Source organism: Phyllostomus discolor, chromosome 11, assembly GCF_004126475.2.
Source record: "Phyllostomus discolor isolate MPI-MPIP mPhyDis1 chromosome 11, mPhyDis1.pri.v3, whole genome shotgun sequence".
Taxonomy (NCBI): Eukaryota; Metazoa; Chordata; class Mammalia; order Chiroptera; family Phyllostomidae; genus Phyllostomus; species Phyllostomus discolor.
In genome coordinates this window covers 32,905,463-32,927,228 of record NC_040913.2, presented here as the reverse complement: position 1 = coordinate 32,927,228, position 21,766 = coordinate 32,905,463, and the positions used below count along the sequence as shown (strand labels likewise).

General features: G+C 32.9%; 1 non-coding gene across 1 annotated transcript; it reads right to left on the bottom strand.

Annotated features, from left to right (window-relative positions):
• Positions 1-3,338: 3,338 nt before the first annotated feature.
• Positions 3,339-3,465, bottom strand: LOC114489759. Its single transcript, XR_003683879.1, has one exon. It is a non-coding gene; the product is annotated as a small nucleolar RNA SNORA40 (small nucleolar RNA).
• Between the last annotated feature and the right edge of the window lie 18,301 nt (positions 3,466-21,766).

The following is a 21,766-nucleotide window of genomic DNA, read 5'->3' as shown; positions in this document are numbered from 1 at the left end:
TTTTGTATATGGACTCTTAATAACGTTTTATAGAGTAGGGTTGCTGAGACAACAAAGATCTGTGTTCAAAGAGGCATTAGAAGTTAATTCTGTAACTTCATCCAGGTATATATAACACACAAACCTAGATTTAAATATTCCTACCAGGTATTATCAAAATATCATATATTCATACATATATTATATAAATTAATTCAGACTTTTCCAAATGGAAGTTTCTTAATTTAGCTCAATATTGTATCCAGAATACAACCAAAACTTTTAAAACACCACTCATTTTCTCGGTGTCCTCAGAACAAGCAAGCCTGTGGAACCACACCTGAAATATTCTTTTGTGAAGCAGCAGGTCAGAGCTCACCAACCACAGGCTTCTAATCCTTTTCTGAATCACTGAAGTCTCAGGATAGTTTGGGGGACTATTATGTTGAAGCATTCTCTATCAAAAGTAATATATATGTATTTCATATATATATATATATATATTTCACATTCAATTACTTCTTGGGAGATAACTTAGATATTTATCTAATTCTAAATAAATGGGAAGCAGAAAGAAATAGGAGGGCTATGGTGGAGATGAGCAGTGACAAGTGAGGTTTTGCAGGAGTTTAGGGTCTGTTGCGAGTCAGACATTCCTGTGAATTGTCCTGATCCCAAACTGTCAACCAGAGCATAATTTTGATGATCAGAAAGAAAATGTAATGGGAATTGGTTTCATACTGCAGTATGCAAAATTTTGTTTTTAGTTTCTCTAGTCTTAGACTCTCTACTGTAGGCAAAATGGCCTTTCTGCAATAGGTTCACACTTTGCTAATATAGTTCTTTTATATTTCCAGTAATATAATTTGGAATTAAGTTTACCTTTTTCTTGATATACTTAAGTTTAGTAAAAATAAGCAAAACTCTACTATCTTTCCATAAATTTACTAAGTTCTTCCAAATTTTGTATTGTTTTAGAGGAATTTCACCACTCTTACTCTACCATACTAGTAATTTTGTCACTACTTCTCCAGAGTGTAAGGGATTTACTACCCTACACACAAAACAGCACAATACACTTTTCCATGTTTTCTCTGAGAGGTTATCTGTTGCCCTATTCTCACTGTAGTTCCATGTCTTACCTGAAGCTAGTTGAGGTACATGGAATAGTTTTATTCAGGGTCATTCAAAATAACTTATTTAAAGGGTTCAGTAATAAGGGTATGCTTATTATTAGAAAATAGTAAAAAGAAAAAAGACCCCTTATGCAACAAAACGTTGTAGGAAGTGCAGCAGGGAAACCATCATGACTGTGAAAATTCTCTCTGTCCCTTTCTGGGCCCACATGGTCATAGTCCTGTTTTCTCTACATATTTCTATCTTTCATTCTTCTCTCAGCAGACTGGCTTTACAAACTTCAACTCTTATTGCATATGGTCAAGCATACTTTCCACTTTTCTTTGTAGTATGGTAACTCTTAATTATACAACGATCCTATAAGTATACGTTCTTGATATGTTTTAAAATTATATCTCTGTTATTAAGAAATCCAGGATTCTAAAGTCAAAACTTCAAATTCTTCACCTAAAAGTATGAAGTTGTCACAAATTAGTTTTAGTATATTCATGTTTGCAGGTGAGCTTCTCATTGGTCATGTGTACAAATGCAGTGTTGTCATCTGTATCTAGGAGGTTGAAGAAAAATGCTCAAAGGAAAAGTGAATACTCTTCATGCACTGTAATCACACTTCATGTAAGGGTTAATCATACACAGCTATTAGCTTTCTCATTGCTGTGTGACATATTACCACAAACCAAGTGACTTAAAACAACATGAATTCATTATCTCACAGTTCTATATTCAGAAGTCTAGGTAGGGCTCAACAGAATTCTTTGCTCAACATCTCATAAAGCTGAAATAATTATGTCAGATAGCTACACTTCCATCTGGAACTTGTGAGTCTTGTCTAAATTCACACAGATTATTGCCAAATTGTTCAGTTCTTTAGAGTTGTAAGATTAAGGACCCTGGTTTCTTGCTGGCTGTTGGCCAGAGGTTGCTTTAGAGGTTTTTCTCATATCCTTGCTATCTTGCTCTCTTTTAGCCTATAAATCCCATGATAAGAGTATCACACATCCCATCTTTTTAACTTGAGGAAGGTCCAATCCCATTTATGTGTTGTCTGCATAGGTCAGATCAAACAGGATAGTCACTCTTTTGACTTACTTAGTAACCTTAATTACCATTAGTGTGTTTGTGTGGGTGGGTCAGTGGCATTTTCTATTGAATAGTAAGAATTCATTATCATCTTATCAATTCTGGATATATACCCAGTGTTGGGTACAGGTATTATTAATAGTTTGTCTAAGTTGGTGACTTCCTTTTATTATTTTAATAGTAAAATGGTAAAATGAAAGTTTTGAACTTGGAAGTTCTATTTACCAGTTCTTTTCTTTAATGGTTGTTAGTTCTTGTAGTTTTCTGTATAGGATATCTTTGACTACACCAAGGTGGTAAAAATGTTTTCCTGTTTTTTATTCAACAGTTATAGTTTTTATTTAGCTCTAGAATGTATTTTGATTTAGTATTTGTGCATATCTTGGTATAAAGGTTGGGAATTCTCTTTTCCATTATAGCAATCATTTTTTTCTAGCAGTTTGTTGCAGAACACCATTCTCTCCTCCATTAGAACACCTTGAGATGTTTGCAGAAAGTCAATTGGACATATGTTCATACCTCTCAGGATCTGTGTACATTCTTTTGTTCTACAAATGTGTTTTTTTATATATAGAAATACCAGAGAATTTAAAAGTATCATGATAAGATGATATAAATTCCCCCAAATTTATTATTGTTTCAATTTTATTTTGGCTATTCAAAGTCTTTTACTTTTTGATGTAAATTATAGAATCAATTCTATTGATCTTTTTCAAGAGAATAAATATATTAACAGTATTGGATTGTCAGTCCATAACCATGGTATACTTCTACAATAAATTAGGTCTAGGTCTTCAGTAACATCTCTCAGAAATGTGTCACAGTTTTTAAGTGTAGAGGTTATATATGTGTTTGTTCACATTATTCCTAATTAAGTTTAACTAATATGTTAAGGTCATTTTTAAAATTTCATGTTCCAAATATTTGTTATCATATAAAAACAAATATGATTTTTATCATGGTTTTCATTATATGCCCTTACTTTTTAAATTTGCTTTTTAATTCTTGTAGGTTTTGTATAGATTCTTTAGTATTTCCCTTCATATTTACAACTAAATGAATAAAACAGTATTGCCTCTTCCTTTTCAATTGAGTTGTATAGATTTTCTTTTTTTCTTTCTTTCTTTTTCTTTTTTAGGTATCATGTTCCTTCTTCTATGTATCAAAACTCATACCAAACAATGAGTTCTGGTTTGCAAAAGAGGGTTTGTTTTCTGCACCTATATGTGGTCTTTGCCCACAAGTTAAGAAAAAACAAACACAAGTACTATTTTTTTTTTCTCATTTAATTCACTGGCTGGTACCTTCAACTTTACATTGAACAGGAATAATGAGAGTAGGCTAATTTCTACTTTTTCATTTGTAGAGATGGAACATTTAGTCTTTCACCATGTTTATAATTATGACATGAATTGTGGGTTGTTTCACTAACAAATTGGGTTCAGATTTAAAAATTCTTCTCTGTTTCTAGCTTGCTGTGCACTGGGTCTAGAATTTTGTCAAAATATTTCATTTTATGAATATGACTATGTGGATTTTCTCAATTATTCTATCAACATGAAAATTGCATTGATTTTTAAAAAGTATTAATTTTGCATTTTGGGACTAACTACAATTAGTCATAATTAATTAGTGATGTATGTCTTTAAATATATTTTAGGGTACTTTATAAAGGCATTTTCTCTAGTATCCTCAACGATAAGTAAAGAAAGTTTGAACTTTATAAAAAGGTCTGATTTAATGTTTTTAATATTTCCTTGATTTATCAGATTATTAAGAGTACTGTTCATTGGTTTTGTATTTATTTATTAAAACCAGTTAATTTGGAAGTTATTTTTGTAGTGTATTCAATTTGCTAAAGATGGCTTAAAGATGGTAAAGATTACCAAAGATGGCTTAATTTTGTAATATTCACAACTTATAAATATTAAGCCAAGGAGCATTCTGGTAATAAATCAAGCAACTGATATACTATTCCTAAAAGCTGTGGCTTTTTTCTTCTATTGATAATTAAGGAATGCGTGCTTTTCTCACTATTTCCAATGTAACTTTGTTATTAATTTTTTATTGTTTCATTCAATTTTGATCATATTTTATTTATTTTTTCATTCATATGCTTAATAAATAATTATCAGTACTTGGAATATCATTTCTTGGAACATCTTTGTGATTAGGTAATTAAGCAAATATGCATTTGCTTCTTTACTAATTGCATCTGTAGTATATCACTTGCATTTAGGTTAAGGCCATGTGATAAATGTTGAACAATAAAACATAGAAGCAAAAGGTGATGATTTTGAAGAAGCACTTTAATGAAGTCTGGGTCACTGGTGGCATCCTTAAATCAGCTTTATATTTAGGAATTTTGATTTTTTTCACATAACTTTAAGCAAAAAAAAAGGAAAGTAATTGAGCATAAGCTCCTGTTGACAGGAAAATGTGTTTTATTTGTCATGTAATCTCCCTTCATCTCAGGCATAGAAGAAAGGTGTACATTTGTCAAAAGTGAAGTTATAATAAATATAATTTAAGAATTTTTCTTCAGTAATGTTTTAAAGTTTGAAGAGAATATTTCTTGTGCTCTTATATTTTTTGTATTTCTTACTGCCAGCTTTTAGATAAACATTTTATTTATACTTCTAATTATACAAATAATATTTTATAAATAATCATTTAAAAGCACTTCATTATTTTAAAAATTGATGAAGTTATTACTTAGCTTAATCTTGATGGAAGTTCAGATATCTATAAATAAGAAAGTAACCTGAAAAGTACTGAACTTTTTTTATACGATGTGTTTTTGTCAGCTTCTGATCAGTGGTTCACATTATTATAATAGTTATTTTATACTTTTATTCTAACTCTTTATAAACTTATTAATTTCAAAATAAAATCATATAGGTTTAATATTTTATTGTTTTTGTAGCTACTGGCAACAATTTATTTGCTATATAAATTGTTGTCACTTTTGTAAGATAAATTTGAAACTGTCATTTGGCATTTTTTTTATTGTTGTTCAAGTACAGTTGTCCCCATTCCCCCCTCACCACTCCCCCCACCCCAGCCATCCCCTCCTCCCACACTCATTTAACATTTTTAACAAATGAAAATATACCTTTGATGTGTTTGGGGAGCAGAGATAGTTACATTATGTATAAATATATATATTTCCTAATATTTGCATGTTAATTTGAATATATTTCAATGAGTACAAAGTTAATTTTATTTCATTTATTTCTGCATTTTTATTATAATTAATCATTTATTATTTCACATTCTTAACCTTTCAAATCCATCTTAGTGAAAGGTTGTTCAACCATACAACTTGGATCAAACCAGACCAATTTTGAATGAATGAGGATGGGAAGAAACAATGACATAAGTAGTAACACAAATCTGATATATTTTTAAACTCAATGTGATTTAATTCACAAACAAAATTAAAGTTTTAAAAATTGTTCTATTTTCAATATTAGACTGTGTAATTTTTATATTACTTTTTAAAAACAATTTTTATACTTGCTATGCCTGAAGTGTTTCACAGTGGTATAAAAATATTAACTTGATTCTGAAATATTCTATTTTGTATAGCCTTTCTATAAAAGTATTTTATAAAATTTTAATAATGATAAAACAATACAAACTATGAGGACCCTTCTATTAGACTATTATTTTTCTTTTCATTTTGGACTTTTCTTTCTAGCAGATTACAGAGATTTTTTTTAAATAAAATATTTAAGTTGGAAAAAAAAGGATAAGAAACAGTTAATTACTTAAACTATTTGGATATTTTGTTATAAAACTTTAACTTCTAAGCTTAAGTTAATAAGGAATCAAGAATTATCATCATTCATGGACAAGTTCCAGTTCATTGAAACAAAATATGCTAAATGAGGGACTTCCAGCCAAGATGGAGGTGTAGGTAGATATGCTTTGCTTCCTCACACAACTAAAAGGATAACAACAAATTTAAAAACAAAAAACAACAAGAACTACCAGAAAATTGAATAGTAGGGAAGTCCAACAACCAAGGAGTTAAAGAAGAAATATTCATCCAGACTGGTAGGAGGGGTATAGATTGGCAGCCAGGGTAGGGAGGATGCATGACAAGGTGGCAGCTGTTGGACTGGGCAGTTCCACATTTGAGTACAGATAAACTGGGAGGAACAATTGGGGAGCAAGATAGGCCACGCATCCCAGGGTTCCAGTGTGGGAAAAGAAAGCCTCAAAACCTCTGGCTATAAAACTTTTGGAGGTTGATGTGGTGGGAGAAACTCCCAGCTTCACAGGAGAGTTCATTGGAGAGACCCACAGGACCCTAGAATGTACACAAACCCACCCACCTGGGAATCAACACCAGAAGGGCCCAATTTGCTTGTAGGTAGCAGGGGAAATGACTGAAAGTGGGCAAGAGCCAAGTAACTGGCATTGTTTCCTCTCCAACCCCTCCCACACATACAGCAGCACAACACAAGGAAGTGGCTCCACTCCTTACAACATAACAGGTGCACCAAGACAAAGAAATATGAAATAATAGATATGAAAGAACAGATCAAAACTCCAGAAAAAGAACTAAGCAAGGAGGACATAGCCAACCTATAAGATGCAGCATTCAAAACACTGGTAATCAGGATGTTCACAGAAATGATTGAGTACAACAGCAAAATAGAGGAAGAAGTGAAGGCTATGCATAATGAAATAAAGAAAAATATACAGAAACCAACAATGAAGGGAAGGAAACAAGAACTCAAATAAACAATTTGGAACAGAATAAACAAGTAAACATTCAAAGAGAACAGAATGTAGACACAAGAATTCAAAAAGATGAGGAGAGGCTTAGGAATTTTTGGGACAACTTTAGATGTCCCAACATCCAAATCATAAGGATGCCAGAAGGAGAAGAAGAAGAGCAAGACATTTAAAACATATTTGAAAAAAATAATGAAGGAAAACTCCCCCAATCTGACAAAGGAAATAGACTTCTAGGAAGTTCAGGAAGTTTAGAGTCCCAAAGAAATTAGACCCAAGGATTAACACACCAAGACACATCATAATTAAATTACCCAAAATTAAAGATGATAAGAGAAACTTAAAAGTAGCTAGAGAAAAGGAGACAGTTACCTACAAAGGAGTTCCCATAAGACTATCAGCTGATTTCTCAAAAGAAACCTTGAGGGCAAGAAGGGCTGGAAAGAAATATTCCAAGTTGTGGAAGGCAAGGACCTACATCCAGGATTATTCTATCCAGCAATGCTTTCAGTTAGAATGGAAGGGCAGATAAAGTGCTTCCCAGATAAAGCCAAATTAAAGGAGTTCATCATCACCAAGCCATTATTATATGAAATGTTGTTAAAGGGACTTATCTAAGAAAAAGAAGATCAAAACTATGAACTGTTAAATGACAACAAATGAACCTAAAAAACAAAAACAAACTAAGCAAGCAACTAGTACAGGAACAGAATCACAGAAATGGAGATCATGTGAAGGGTTAGCAGTGGGGAGGGGGAAAAGGGAGAATGAGGAAAAAGGTACAGGGAATAAGAAGCATAAATAGTAGGTACAAAATATTCAGGGGGATGTTGAGGATAGTATGGGAAATGGAGGGGGATATATGGGATAGTATGGGAAAAGAACTTATATGTACAACCCATGGACATGAACTAAGGGGAGGGTGATGCTGGTGGGAGAGGGGGTGCAAAGCAGAGGGGAGTAAAGGTGAGAAAAATATGGGATAACTATAATGGCATAGTCAATAAAATACACTTAAAATATTCTAAATGAACTTATAAAAATCATAAATTTTTTTCATTCACTATAAAATTAGCCACTGAAAGAAAGTACCAAACTAAAATTTAGAAATGCTTGTCCCCTTTTTGCAAAAAGTGTAAAATCAACATTGCAAATATTTTCTTTATAAAACCCTATAACACAAATTTATTCAAAACATCTTTTATGAGGAAGATAGTAATTTTAATAACCTGTTGGTCTTACTAGAATATACCTTGTTGTAACTGGTACTTTGGGTTCCAAAATAGCTCTAAAACTCAATATGAATGTCAACAAATTCTGAAGTGATTTTAGTGATTTTTGCTTTCTATCTAAATTTTACCAAAATATAATGCTAAAAATTATTCATATTTGCTCACTCGAATCATATTAATGCTTCATGTTCTTAGTTGACTTATAATTGAATAATACATTTCAAGGAATAAATTGATATTAGCATAGAGACAGATTGAGTATTATGTCAATAGTGATTGACAAAGTTGATATATTGCTGGTTGCCTCATTTTAGATTAGCTCTTTTTTTTTTTACTTGGCAGCAGAAAATGCAAAATAGAATTTCAATTTTCCAATCCATTTAAACTGAGAAGAAAGAATTAATCTAGAGGAAAAATGATAAAGGCTTTGTGGCTAGAATGTGATTGACACACAGCTAAAGTACGTTTCAGTTGTAAAATTAGGCCAGTATCAATAATACTGTGTTGACTCAGTTGGTATCCTCAGGCTCCCCTTCCCACATATAATTGATTTTAAAGCTATGACTACAAAAGAAAAAATAACACTTTGTTATGTCTATATGGATTTCCACTGACATAACCCTATTGTTTTATTAAATGCATTGGGAGGGAATTGAAAATGTTACCTAGAGCAAGTATAACTAAATTTTCTTAAGCATTTCTCATAATAGAAAATAAACTTTGAAGTTTTGTATATAATTTTAATAAAGAAAAAGAATATCTGTATATGTACATGTATAATGAAATGATAAATAATATATTACAAAAATGGAATGTTAATCAAATGCAGGTTTAGATGCTAGAAAATGAGTTATAAATATTTATAAAAGAAGGAGAATGGAAGGGAGGGTAGAATTAAAAAGGGATAGGGGATCTGAACTACAGGTAGAAAATAAAACTAGTCTTTGCATAGAACTTTTATGCTGAAGAGGTTGAAGAAATTTAAACTCAGAATAGTTTAAACAAAATATAAAGTCATATATATACATATACATGTAAAATAACCAAACTCCTATATATTTGGTGAAAGACATAGCTTTAAATAACATGTCATTTTTATTTAAAATGTAAATAGATGAGTAATTTTTATAGTTTTGTTTTATGTCTGAGTTACCAAAGGGAAACTGCATATCCTTATCAGTGTAAAGCACTTTGTACTATCTTAGCTGATATTTTTGTGTGAAAAAGTATAAAAACAATATAAAATTAATGTTTATTATTCTTAATATACTCTTAAACATTGAAATAATGTATCACAAAATAAAGACATATAAACAAGACATGGACTTTAGATTGTACGTAATTTTGAATATACTGTTTTTTTTCTTTAAGCAATGGTAGCAAGGTTTATTAAAGCAGAAAGCCAAAGTACACTCTCAGATAAATACAGAGAGTGGACAGGCTGGAGAGAGCAGCTGTTTTGGATGTACTTTTGATGAGCCGAATACCAACTCTGAATCAAAACCACAATTTCATAAATTATGGTGATGACAAATTCCTCTACTTAGTACTGTGACAGTAGATTCCTCAAAAAGTTTGATAAAAACTATAGTGAACTTATTTTACTTAAAATTCTCTTTTGTTCCCCTCATTCTACTGACTTCTTGCCTGGTGATTGAGTTTAATATCATCTGGTCTGCAGCACCACTTAGCAGATATGGACTTTTTCTCTCTTTTTTACTTTCTACCATCTTCCAACTGATAAAGTCCATATCATGCTTAAAATCATAATGTGAATATTGTGTGAAGGTCTTCATACATCAAATCAGGATATGATACAAAATATAAAATACATTTTTGCTAATTTATATTTTCATATTTTCTTTGTTAATATTCACCAAATGCCATCACCAAAGAGTTTAAGATGCCAAATCAATATAATTGTTTTGTTTTATCATTTGACTAGAAATTTTAATAAAAACACTGACAAGAATGTAAATATTTCAAGTGAAAGAAAGTTTCAAAGATAAGGGGTAAGTGTTACAGAATATGTAACAAGTATACTTGTTTATATTTCTGCTTTTTTTTTTTTAAGTTAGCTCTGGCATCCTTAAAAAAGAAAAATTTTAAGAGATACCATCAGAGGTATGAGGTTCTTAGTCTGAGGAAAAGACAACAGATGTTTTAGATATAAGAAATGACATTAAATAATTCACAAGGAGAGAATAAGCAACTTAAATAAAACAAGGCAAATATAGCTATTATACATGATATTTTCAAAATATTTTCTTTTTTTTCCTTTGGCAAACTCATTAGTTAACCTATGATGTTTTATGGGTTCTCAAACTTCTCAAACTTTAACATGGATAAGAATAATTTCTAAAAGCAGATTCCTGGGAAAAAGATTTTGACTTGGTAAGTCTGGGTTGCATCCATAGCATTTGTATCTGTAAGAGTTCCCAGATCTTGAAGATTCATCTAGGAAGTGGACCACACTTTGAGTGGACTGCTCCTAAAGTGCAAATATTAGAAATACTTAAGTAATAATATATTAGCCCATAGATGATGGGCTCAGAGAAAAATGTACATGACAGTCATACTTTTCTCTGAATCGTTCTTTTTCAGTGAGCAAGAGTATGCAGATAATGAGTGAGACCTAGTGTTCCCTGCTTTCCTCTGGGTACAACGTAATCCCTTTGTTAAAGAACTTGTTTTTCCTACTGTTCAGAAAACTTTTGAAATCCCATCTTCATTAGTTTGTTCTTCATACATTCCTGCTAATACCCTGGAGCTGTTTTTCAAGTATAAACTTATGGACCTAAGGTCTTTAGAGACAGGCATCCTTCTCTGTCTGAGAATATAGGGATCCCAAGAGCTTAATTACTGCCTGTCACCTAGTAAGTGTTCAATAAAAGTTTGTGGAATAAATGAATAAAACCTATAACATAATTCATAGTACCAATGAGTTGGTTCTTATCTAAATGCATCTTTTGTTTTCCACAATATCTTATTATACGTTTGCGACCTAACTCGCTGACAATTATGAAACATAATCACTGACTTTCTCATTTGTCTCCCTCACTAGAATGTCTTCTTCGAAAATAGGCTCTGTTTTCTTCTTCGAAAATACGTGATTGGTATGATTATGCTTGATAAATATTTACAACATACATTGAGTTATTTATATAATTTTTATTTTGAAAAGTTCAAGTGTATGTCCCCTTTAAAAATTTATTATCTTCTACTGAACTTTCATTTGCAGCATACACTCTCGGCCCCAACTGTGACTCCTTCATCAGTGCTTCCCTAAATATCCAGGCGAGTAAGATTCTACCATTTTATCCACTGCCCTGTGTTTGAACACTTACCTAAATGTCTTTGTATGTTTATTTTGCATTATTTGATTTTTGAAATATCTCCCACACCCTCTGAAAGATAAAAATGTGTCTATTATGGCTTAGTATTTTATAACATAATGTAATTTTTTAACAAAAATGTTTTGAAGCAGTGTATTGAATTTTCAAAGAATCTAATAACGTTAGAGTTACTATTAAAGTGGGTAACAATACAGATTTATTTTTCAATAATATAATAGGTTGCTGTGCTTTTCTTTAACTTTGTCCCTAATTATTTATTGGCACTCAATTCATAGGTTAATCTGCTATTCAATTTAAAATTTCTAATAGCTTTCTAAACAGAGATTTGAGATACCAGTGATAAGAGGTTTACATTGAAATTTTCAGCCAAATTGTCCATACCGTAGAATAATAGTTGTGGAAATGCTCCAACCAAAACAAAAATGAGTGTCAGCAATTAAATTTTACAGCTGAAATAAGCTAAATATAATCATATCATAGGTTGTTCAAAAAATCAAAGACCATAACTATATTAAGGATCCAAAATCTTGGCAATGCATTGATAAATAAAATTGACATTATAATATGTTTGCCCTAAAAGAATTTATAACTTTGTCAAAAGTTAAAACAGAGTTAGATATAAAAAAAGTGATAGGAAACAGTGAAGAAATAATTTTAAATGTTTCTAGAAAAAAATGTTTAAAGTGATTATCAAATTAGGATTCATAATAATGAGAAAACTAAAAATGTAGATAAATAAATAATTCATACATATGTATATTTATGGAGAGAGACATGGCAGGGGGAGAGAGAGAGAGAGAGAGAGAGAGAGAGGGAGAGAGAGAGAGAGAGAGAGAGAGAGGGAGAGAGGGGGAGAGAGGGAGAGAGAGAATGAGACTAAACCAAGACTTGGACATGAAAAATGCATACAGCAATTTTAAGTAGTTAATTTTAGTTGTGGAGCATGTAAAAGAGAAGCTGAAGGTGATGGAATAGAAAGATAAATAGGAGTGAATTAGCATGGGCTCCTAAATAGCATTTAAAGAATCTCAGTAACTTCTCTTGAAAATAAGGAACTTTGTATGAAAGTCAGGCCCAGAAAGGATTTTTGAGTAGCCTGTTTGTTTAAATTTAATTTAGGTGTTTCTGGGAATAGTCAGAGGTGTGAGTCTTGACATAAATTTCTTAGTTTACAGAAATGAGTATACTTTATGAGTCTAGATATCATATTTACTCCAAAGTATAGAAATATAGTTAGTATTATTTAACAAATATTAGTCCATGAATTACTTTTAGCCATTTCAGAGTATATAACACTGCAATTCCTATTCTAATTTTCCAGAAATGTGATTTTTAATTTTTAGTTGACTTAAAATGGGATTTTTAATACTACATACAAAAATCATATTTTTGCAAGTTGATATTAGAATTGCAAAATAATATTAGTAACCTAAATGACAAAATGAATTTAAAAAAATACCTCCATGGAAGTATGTTATCATTTTGAAGCGCTCTTCACCAGCAAATGTTATTTTAATGGGCACTTTGTTTAGCACCAACAGTGTCTCTAAAAGCAGCAAGCTGTGTAACCTTGATAAGACTTATGTGAAAGGAATACATATGCTTTTAAATGAATTAAACCGTAGGTCCCTATGACTCCTTCAGTGGTTACTCCAAAAAGATATGAGAACAAAATATTTTAATTTTAAAGCACCAATCACTTCATTTTCTGCTTTCAGAAATTGTGTAAGGAATAGTGCAAATGTGTTATCCTAAAGTAAAGAAGTAAAGATAACAATCCTGACAAAATCCTTTAAAATTAACCTATTTCTATCATTGCAAGGAAATCTTGTCATGAAATTAAGTGAAAATTATACTCTTATGCTGGCAACACTACATTAAAATATGAAAACAATGGAAAATTCAAAATAATTATAGAATTTTGTCAGCATAGAAAGAAGTAATACTAAACATTTTACAGAAGTTTACAAATGCAGAAAGGAGATAGATGAATGATTCTGGTTGAAACCCAAATATATTTTTCCCTGATTCTCATAATAGAAACTTTTTTGGTAAATTATAAATGACAATGTTTTAAGGAGGTCTTTATGCAGGTCACCTGTATTTGGCATTCCTGTGTTTTGTGTTGTGTGTGAGCAAGTCTCAGTGTAGCATATTATTATGATGATGAAAAGTTTGTATGCAAGTAAGATAGTGAAATCAAAAAGATATTGTATTTACAGACCAGAAAATAGAGATGTTTACACAGTGTTTTCATAAAAATATTTAAGTAAAATCAGGTAAGATAGACTAAAAAGTACCATAAAAATACAAAAACCTGGGCTGTCCCAGCATTGTAAAGTCTAGAAAATCACAGATTGACACAAAAAGATGTGGTAGAGGCTACAGATGAGTTCGTTGGTATTACCAGCAACATTCTTCCAAAAAGAAAAAGAAAAAAATATCAAAGACCCATGAGATTTGTCATCTAGTTGAGCCATCATTAAAAAGATTTCAAGAAATGAAAACTGCTTTGGAAAACTTGTGCCTGCATGACTTAGATACATGTTTAATAACTTCTTGGAGGGCATCCTATTTTCCATGGACAATTATAATTGATTTGTCTGTAATTCCCAATGCCAGAGTTCAAGGAGATCATCATGGCCTGCTACACTCTGTGGTCTCCATACTTTTACCCCAGAATTCCCATCCTCCATGTCATATAATACTCAGACACACAGAGACATACACACACAATTAGAACATTAGTCTCCATCAATTGCTATAATGTCAAATTTTCTATAATTTATAGAGTGACCATGATGGAGTGGCACTCTGTCTGGAAACATGTTAATTAATTCTTTCTTTAAGAGCAAAAGAGTTTATTTCAGTCATTCCAGACCTTTAGGAGATATAATATTTTCCTCCTTACTAAACTGAGCAGTTAAAAATGACATAAATCTCTCTCTCTTTAACTTTTCAATTAAACATCATCTGGGCCTTTACTCAGTAGAGATAGGATACAGATAAAAACGGTATAATATTTTGGCCTCTATCTTAAAAGAATATGAAGTCTCAGTTCTAATATCTTTAATGCATAGTATTAATGCAAAGGAATCAGGTTTTCTCATTTAAGCAAACTGTGTTGATATACTTGCTGTAGAAGTTGACTTAAATTTTGAGAATGCTACAAGTATATTTTTTTAAATGCCCGTGTACTTGGTTTTGGAATTAATATAAATTTAAACTGTGTCTCAACTTAATGTGAAGTAAAAATTAAGGAATTTAAATCATTAAATAGTGAAAAATATAAATAAAACTGCTACATAGGATTATAAGAGTTTCTCTGGAGTTATTTTTACTTCATATGAGGTCAAATAATACTGATCCTGTCATGCAATGATTTGTTCTTCATACAGTGTATCAATTAATATTAGCTCTGTGACAAGCCACCTCCAACATAGTGTCCTAAAAGAGAAACCATGCATTTAACTTGTAATTCTTAGGTCAGCAGTTCTTCTAGCCTGGGCAGGGCAATGCTAATCTCTGCTGGATTAATTCCCAGTTGTTGGGCTGGTTGATGTCCTTCACTGGAATGGTATGTCGAACCTCTTTCACTTGACTTCTACACTCCAGCAGGCTATTCTTGTCTTGTTTCCATGGAGGGAAGAGAGTCCCAAGTGAGAAAGGAAGTGTGACAGACCTTTGAGACCTAGGGTCAGAACTGGCATACCTGTCATAATGTGACTCTTCTACCTCTGATCAATCAGAGCAAGTCACAAGCCACATCGAAATCCAAGTTTAAGAAAATGAATTCCATCTACTGCTGGTGGGGAGATCTTGACAGTATTGTGACTATTTTGATAATCTACCATGCATGGAAGACATGTTGAAACGATTATAATATTATTTTTAACAACATAGTCCAAGAGCTCATTGTCATTTCCAAAAGAGAGCCTGCAGAGTTGCAACAATAAGAAAAGTACTTTGCTTAAAACAGGGATTTCTTTTTAATGTCTTACTAAGTGAAATGAAATAAATAAAGAGAAAGTTACACTTCAGAGATCACATCACTTCTAACACAGAACATGACACGGTATAGGAAGAAACCAAGAAGTTTCCCTGTCAGCGTTGTGTTAAAGCCCCACTTCGCACACAGTCATGTTTCCTGTTGACAATACGCACGTCAGTCACCTCATCCAACACACTGACCACGTATTCTGGCTGCTTTATCTCTGACATGAGGAGTCCCACATGGCCAGGAGGCAAGCTCAAATTTCAGTTTAATGAATAAATTGTTAACTTGCATAATGGAAACTTTCTTCCCTTTGATACCAAAGCTTATAAAATGCAGAAGACCAAGTCACAAGGACAGAAAGAAAACCTTTTAGTTTCGTGAGATAAAAATAGTGTGCAGCACCAATCCTAATGTCACCCCATGTTTCCTGAGTTCAGGTGCACTGGCTGCAGTTGAAACAGCATCTGGACAGCACCCTGGTGGAAGACACAGACCCCGCTCTGTAAGCCAGGCCAGCACCTTCCACTCGTCAGATGGTACTGCCATCATGAACGCATATTGAGTCCTCATAAACCAGAGGGCCATTCTTTGGGTTCAACTATTTCTGGCAATGAGGCAGGGTAAAATCAATACATTCTACAATCTTCAGCTTTCTAAAAAAATTTGCTTTAATATCAGAAAATGTTCTGTACTCAGAAGCAATGCTGGATAGGACAAAATGATGATGAATACAGCTTTCAACAGTTTTCCAGATTATGGTTTCAGCTGAAGCATAGATGGCAAGGAAAGCAAATCAATATTCTATTCTAGTAAGATAAACCACTTCCATTTCCATAATAGTATGTGTCCAATATACTCAACCTGCCACTGGTATATTCGTTTCAGGGCATATAATTTGTCACTATTATAGGCAAGGAGGCCACTCACAAGTAGCAGTATCCCAGACAGTCTTGGTGAGAATAAATATATGTCTTTTTTGCATGCACACTTACTTTCCACTTCAATGCCTTCCTTTTTCCATACAATGACCAGTGGCTACTGTGGTGGCTGGAGGAAGAAGCCAACTGACATCCACCAAGTAAGAGGTCTTAGGTAATTACTGAACATGTTCGTGTATTTTTGAGCATTCATATGGGATGCAGTCTCACTATTTGCAGCTTATTTTAATAAATTTACTCATATAATGTTCTCCACCGTCCTTTATTTTCAATCTTCCATTGCTTATGAAATCTTGTTCTTACAAATTCTTGACAAATTGTTAACAGGTTATAAATCAGCACAGATCTGTATACAGGCTCATTCCGCCTTCTAGATGAAGTTAATCATAGATAAATTGTTTGATTTTACAAAAATTATCTTTTTTCAAAGCTTTTACTAAGTATAATATGACACTGTTTCAATTATGCTCTGCTTCTACTAATGAGACTTGTTATTTTCCTACTGAGTCAATTAGTGTTAGAAAACTCATCTCAAGTTACAAATTAAAGTTAAGATGGTGGTGTGACAGAGGAACTGACAGAGTAACAGCCTCTATATATATGAATACACATATACAGGTACACAGACACACTCATATACCTATAGGATTTCTTCTGGGTCAAGTCACTTACACTAGAAGATGGCACAATGCTGCCCGTGTTCATTTTGGCTTGGCAAATTGCACATAGTTCCTAATGAAGAGTTAGGTCACATATTCACTTATTATTCCATGCTCCTATTTTTAATATCAGTGAGGACTAAATAATATGCCCTCACTGATATTAAAGAAGAATTAAACTTCCTGAAGAGAACATTTATTTACACCAAAACTAACTGTTGTATCTTTCCTATCAGGACTTGTCACTGGCTGATAGTTTGTGTATCACTGTGTTTTCTAAGTGAGTAAAGGCCAGACAGCTATTTCATCCAGTGCCCCTATCAAAGCCTAGTAGGTCTTATGGGCAGTAGAATAACTGAATTAGAGTGAAGCACTTTTTTTATCCAAAATTAAGAACTCTTAAGCATTGTTAAAGGTGAGATCATCACCTTTAACAGGAACCTAATCAACAAAACAAAGAAACAAGCAAAATATAACCATAGACACTGAAATAGAGAACAGGCTGACAGTATTCAGAGGGGAGAGGGGAGGGAATTTCAGGGGAATTTCAGGGGAAAAGGGGGAAGGGTTTACAGGAAAAAGTATAAAGGACACATGGACAAAAAATAGGGGTGGGTGGAAATGGGGAGGGCTGGGTGGGTGGGCTGGGATGGGAGTAAAAGATAGAAAATTGTACTTGGACAACAATTAAAATAAAACAAAAAATAAAGATATGCAGTAAAAAAAAGAACTCAAGCATTGTATCACTTTTGTTGAGCAGGTAATTCAAATTAAGCAATGTGCCTTTCTCTGTGGTAAGTACACTTTATGTGACTTTATGTAGTCATTCCAACTATATATGCAGAAACTGATGAGATAAACCCAGCTTGTGTTTACAGAACCACTGGATTCACTAAGAGCTTGAAGCAAGCCAAATTCTATTTGCCACAGTGGCATTAAGGTCCCAAACTATCAATATTTGTTTTGATCATTTATTGATGAAATGGTTATTGTACCTTACCTGGTACAAGTGGCATTCAGGTCCCAAGCTATCAATATTTGCTTTGATCATTTATTGATGAAATGGTTATTGTACCTTACCTGGTGCAGTTACCTAGGTTATAAGTATCAGTTACCTTGGTTGTAAGTTTTCTCTGGTTCCCTGTGAAGTCCCTTCAGGGAATGCTAGGTGAGAGTTGTCTGCTGAAGATGTAGAGTAAGTTTTCAAGGGTACTCCCCATTCTCAAGCTTTTCAGGTTTGAGAAAGACCAAACTTGACAATTTAGTAGGACCGATAATCTTTGGGGTGGCTAAATGATTTTTTTGTGTTTGGTTTTTTTAAGAAAAGGTTTTATTTGATTTTTAGAGGAGAGGGGGAAAGGAGAAGAGAAAGAGAGGGAGAGAAACATCAATGTGCAAGAGAAACTGATCAGTTGCCTCTTCAATGCCCCCAACCAGGGACCTGGCCCACATTCCAGACATGTGCCTTGACCAGGAATTGAACCAGCAGCCTTTCGGTTTGTGACATGATGCCCAACCCACTGAGCCACAACAGTCAGGGCTGTTTTGGTTTCTTTGTTGTTGTTATTTATCTTGTTTGGTTTTAAAATGTTTTGGATGACAAAAAATTAGGGGAAGAAGTTTCTATTATTTCAGTATAAATGAAACACCTATTTATTTTTGTTCCTGGGTGCCATGATCATTTGGTCAGTATTGTATTTGCCTGTTGTTTTACCATTCTGATGGCTGTACTGACTCTGCTGTTTATTGTGATAACCACAACAATACCCTGGCTTGCTAAGTGAGAATACGTTATTCTGGTGTTCTTTACCCATGCTGAAATCAGAGAGGATGTTCTAATGGAAATATAGTTCTTTAATCATTACCCTATAGAGCATAGATACTAAAATTCTTTTCAATACTATTAATCTTTCCTCATTAATCTATACTTTACTACTATAGTATAAAGGATATATTTGTACTCTGTTATGCGACAAATTTAGAGTAGGTCAGAATGCACTGGATATGATAAGTGTACTCAACATCTCTATCAAACTAATTTTTAATTTATTTTTATATCAACAGGTTTCTAAACTTTATTTATCCCATGTTTCAATTTAATCCCAGTTTCAATTAACCAATAAGTATCTAATCAAAATAATATTTAGAAATGCAAATTGGAACATTAGAGTCTGAATCTCTAGAAGGTTAAACTTTATTAATAATTATTGCCTCGTCACTCAACATAGAATATGTAGGGGCATATAATGTTTTGGAAATATATAAGCCTTTGGAATTTATCCAAAATAGGTCTGATTCCAACCTCTGAAGCATATCTGATCTGTTACACTTGGTAAGTCATTGAACCTTTATGAGTATCACTATCATCAAAAGAAACATCATCATAATATACCTTGAAACTGTTTCATATAAGGCCATTATGAGGATTAAATAAACTCTAATAAGTGGTATTGTTATAAAAGCTATCCATTATAAATGAATGTGAGAATACATAAACTGAAATAGTGATGGAATTCAAATTTTCACAGTGTTTATCAGGTGTCTATAATGTTTTTAATGAGAATGCATTTAAAATAGGAAAATGGCTTTTCAAAATTATGTTACAGTTAAACTTTCCTGTCTAAACCATGTGTGTGTTTCTATTGTTAGTCATAAGAAGTGTCTTAAGTGCTTCTGAAACTGAATTCAAAAAACATACTGATGTAGTGCATGCACACAGGCAATGGAAACACTACTCTTTAACTTGATTACTGCACACAAAGCAGTTCCCTGATGACAGGTAACTATTATTTATGAGAAGATGATATATTACTTTAAGTTTTCCTGACAGTCTTTATGTATATTTCTTTTACCCAGGACAGTTGCAATTTAATAGTGCATTAAAAGACCATGTGCTATGCCATTTGTCATATACTATATTTATATAATCTATTGTACTTCCTGCCTGAGTCCTAATTAATCTAGCAAACACCTCATTACCTTTTTAAAACCAGATTCTGTTTAAGGTTAATTATTAAACTATTGAAATATCAGCACATTAAGTACACACACATCTTTTTTTTTTAAATACACACACATTCAGAGGATATAACTACAGTTATGTTTAATTTAAACCTTTCTTTATAGTTTTGGATTTACCTTATACCACACAATATTTACTTTTAAAATAATATTGATGAGTAATTGAAAGATAATATGTGGCACTTACTGAAAGGTCAGCCTTGTAAAACAATGTAAAAAGATAATTCTGTAAACTAATATCACACAGCGACTCACAGATTACCCAGACACCAGAAGCTCATTGAAAGGCATGCCTCCTCCTATTCTCAGGAGGTCTTCCTAAATTTTCACCCTTTCTGAGAATTTTATAAACTCCAGCCATTGCTTTCAAGGTACAAAATACCAAGTACAGAAAAACCCGAGAATGTTCCCAAGAGTATACTGCAAAACTGTGTACATTGAAACTCATTTTTCTAAGCATACCACCTCCACATTCCACATGGAAAACAACAAACATACAAAAAGCAGAGGTATGGCACAGATCAATGTTTCCAACCTTTATTTTAAGAGTTGGTTAACAAATTGTCTGAGTCTCCATTTTAAGGAAGCAAGACATTGGAAGTAGTGGTGACACAGCCTGGAAGTCTATGTTTTAAACAATATAAGAAAGGAATTCCTTAAATAAGCTTCAAAAAGCACAGTTCTATACCATCTGTACTATTCACTTATTTGATCTGGACAGCTCCATGCAAAAAAATGAAACTCAAGCAACAACTTACACCATACACAAAAATAAATTCAAGATGGATAAAAGACTTAAATGTAAGTTGTGACACAATAAAAGTCCTAGAGGAGATCATAGGCAGAAAACTCTCAGATATTCCATGAGGCAATATTTTCACTGATATGTCCCCTAGAGCCAGGGATATAAAGGAAAGAAAAAACAAATGGGATCTCATCAAAATAAAAAACTACTTCTGCACGGCTAAAGAAAACAGCATTAAAATGAAAAGGGAACCAACCCGTATGGGAAAACATACTTGCCAATGATACCCTGGACAAGGGTTTCATTTCCAAAATATACAAAGAACTCACATGACTCCACTCCAGGGAGACAAACAATCCAATTAAAAAATGGGCAATGGACCTAAACAGACATTTCTCCGAGGACATACAGAGGGCCCAGAGATATATGAAAGGGTGCTCAGCATCACTAGCCATCAGAGAGATACAAATTAAAAATAAAATGAGCTACCACTTTATAACAATGGGTATGGCCATCATAAACAAATCAACAAACAACAAGTGCTGGAGAGGATGTAGAGAAAAGGGAACCCTAGTGCCCTAGTGGTGGGATCGCAGACTGGTGCAGCTATTGTGGAAAACAGTATGGAATTTCCTCAGAAAACTAAAAATGGAACTGCCTTTTGACCCAGCAATTCCACTACTGGAATTATACCCTAAGAATCCTGAAAGACCAATTGAAATGCACCTATGCACCCCAGCGTTCACAGCAGCACAATTTATAATAACCAAGTGCTGGAAGCAACCTAGGTACCCATCAGTAAATGTGCGGATCAAGAAATGGAGGTAGCTTTAGACAATGGAATGCTATGCAGCAGAAAGAAAGAAGGAGCCC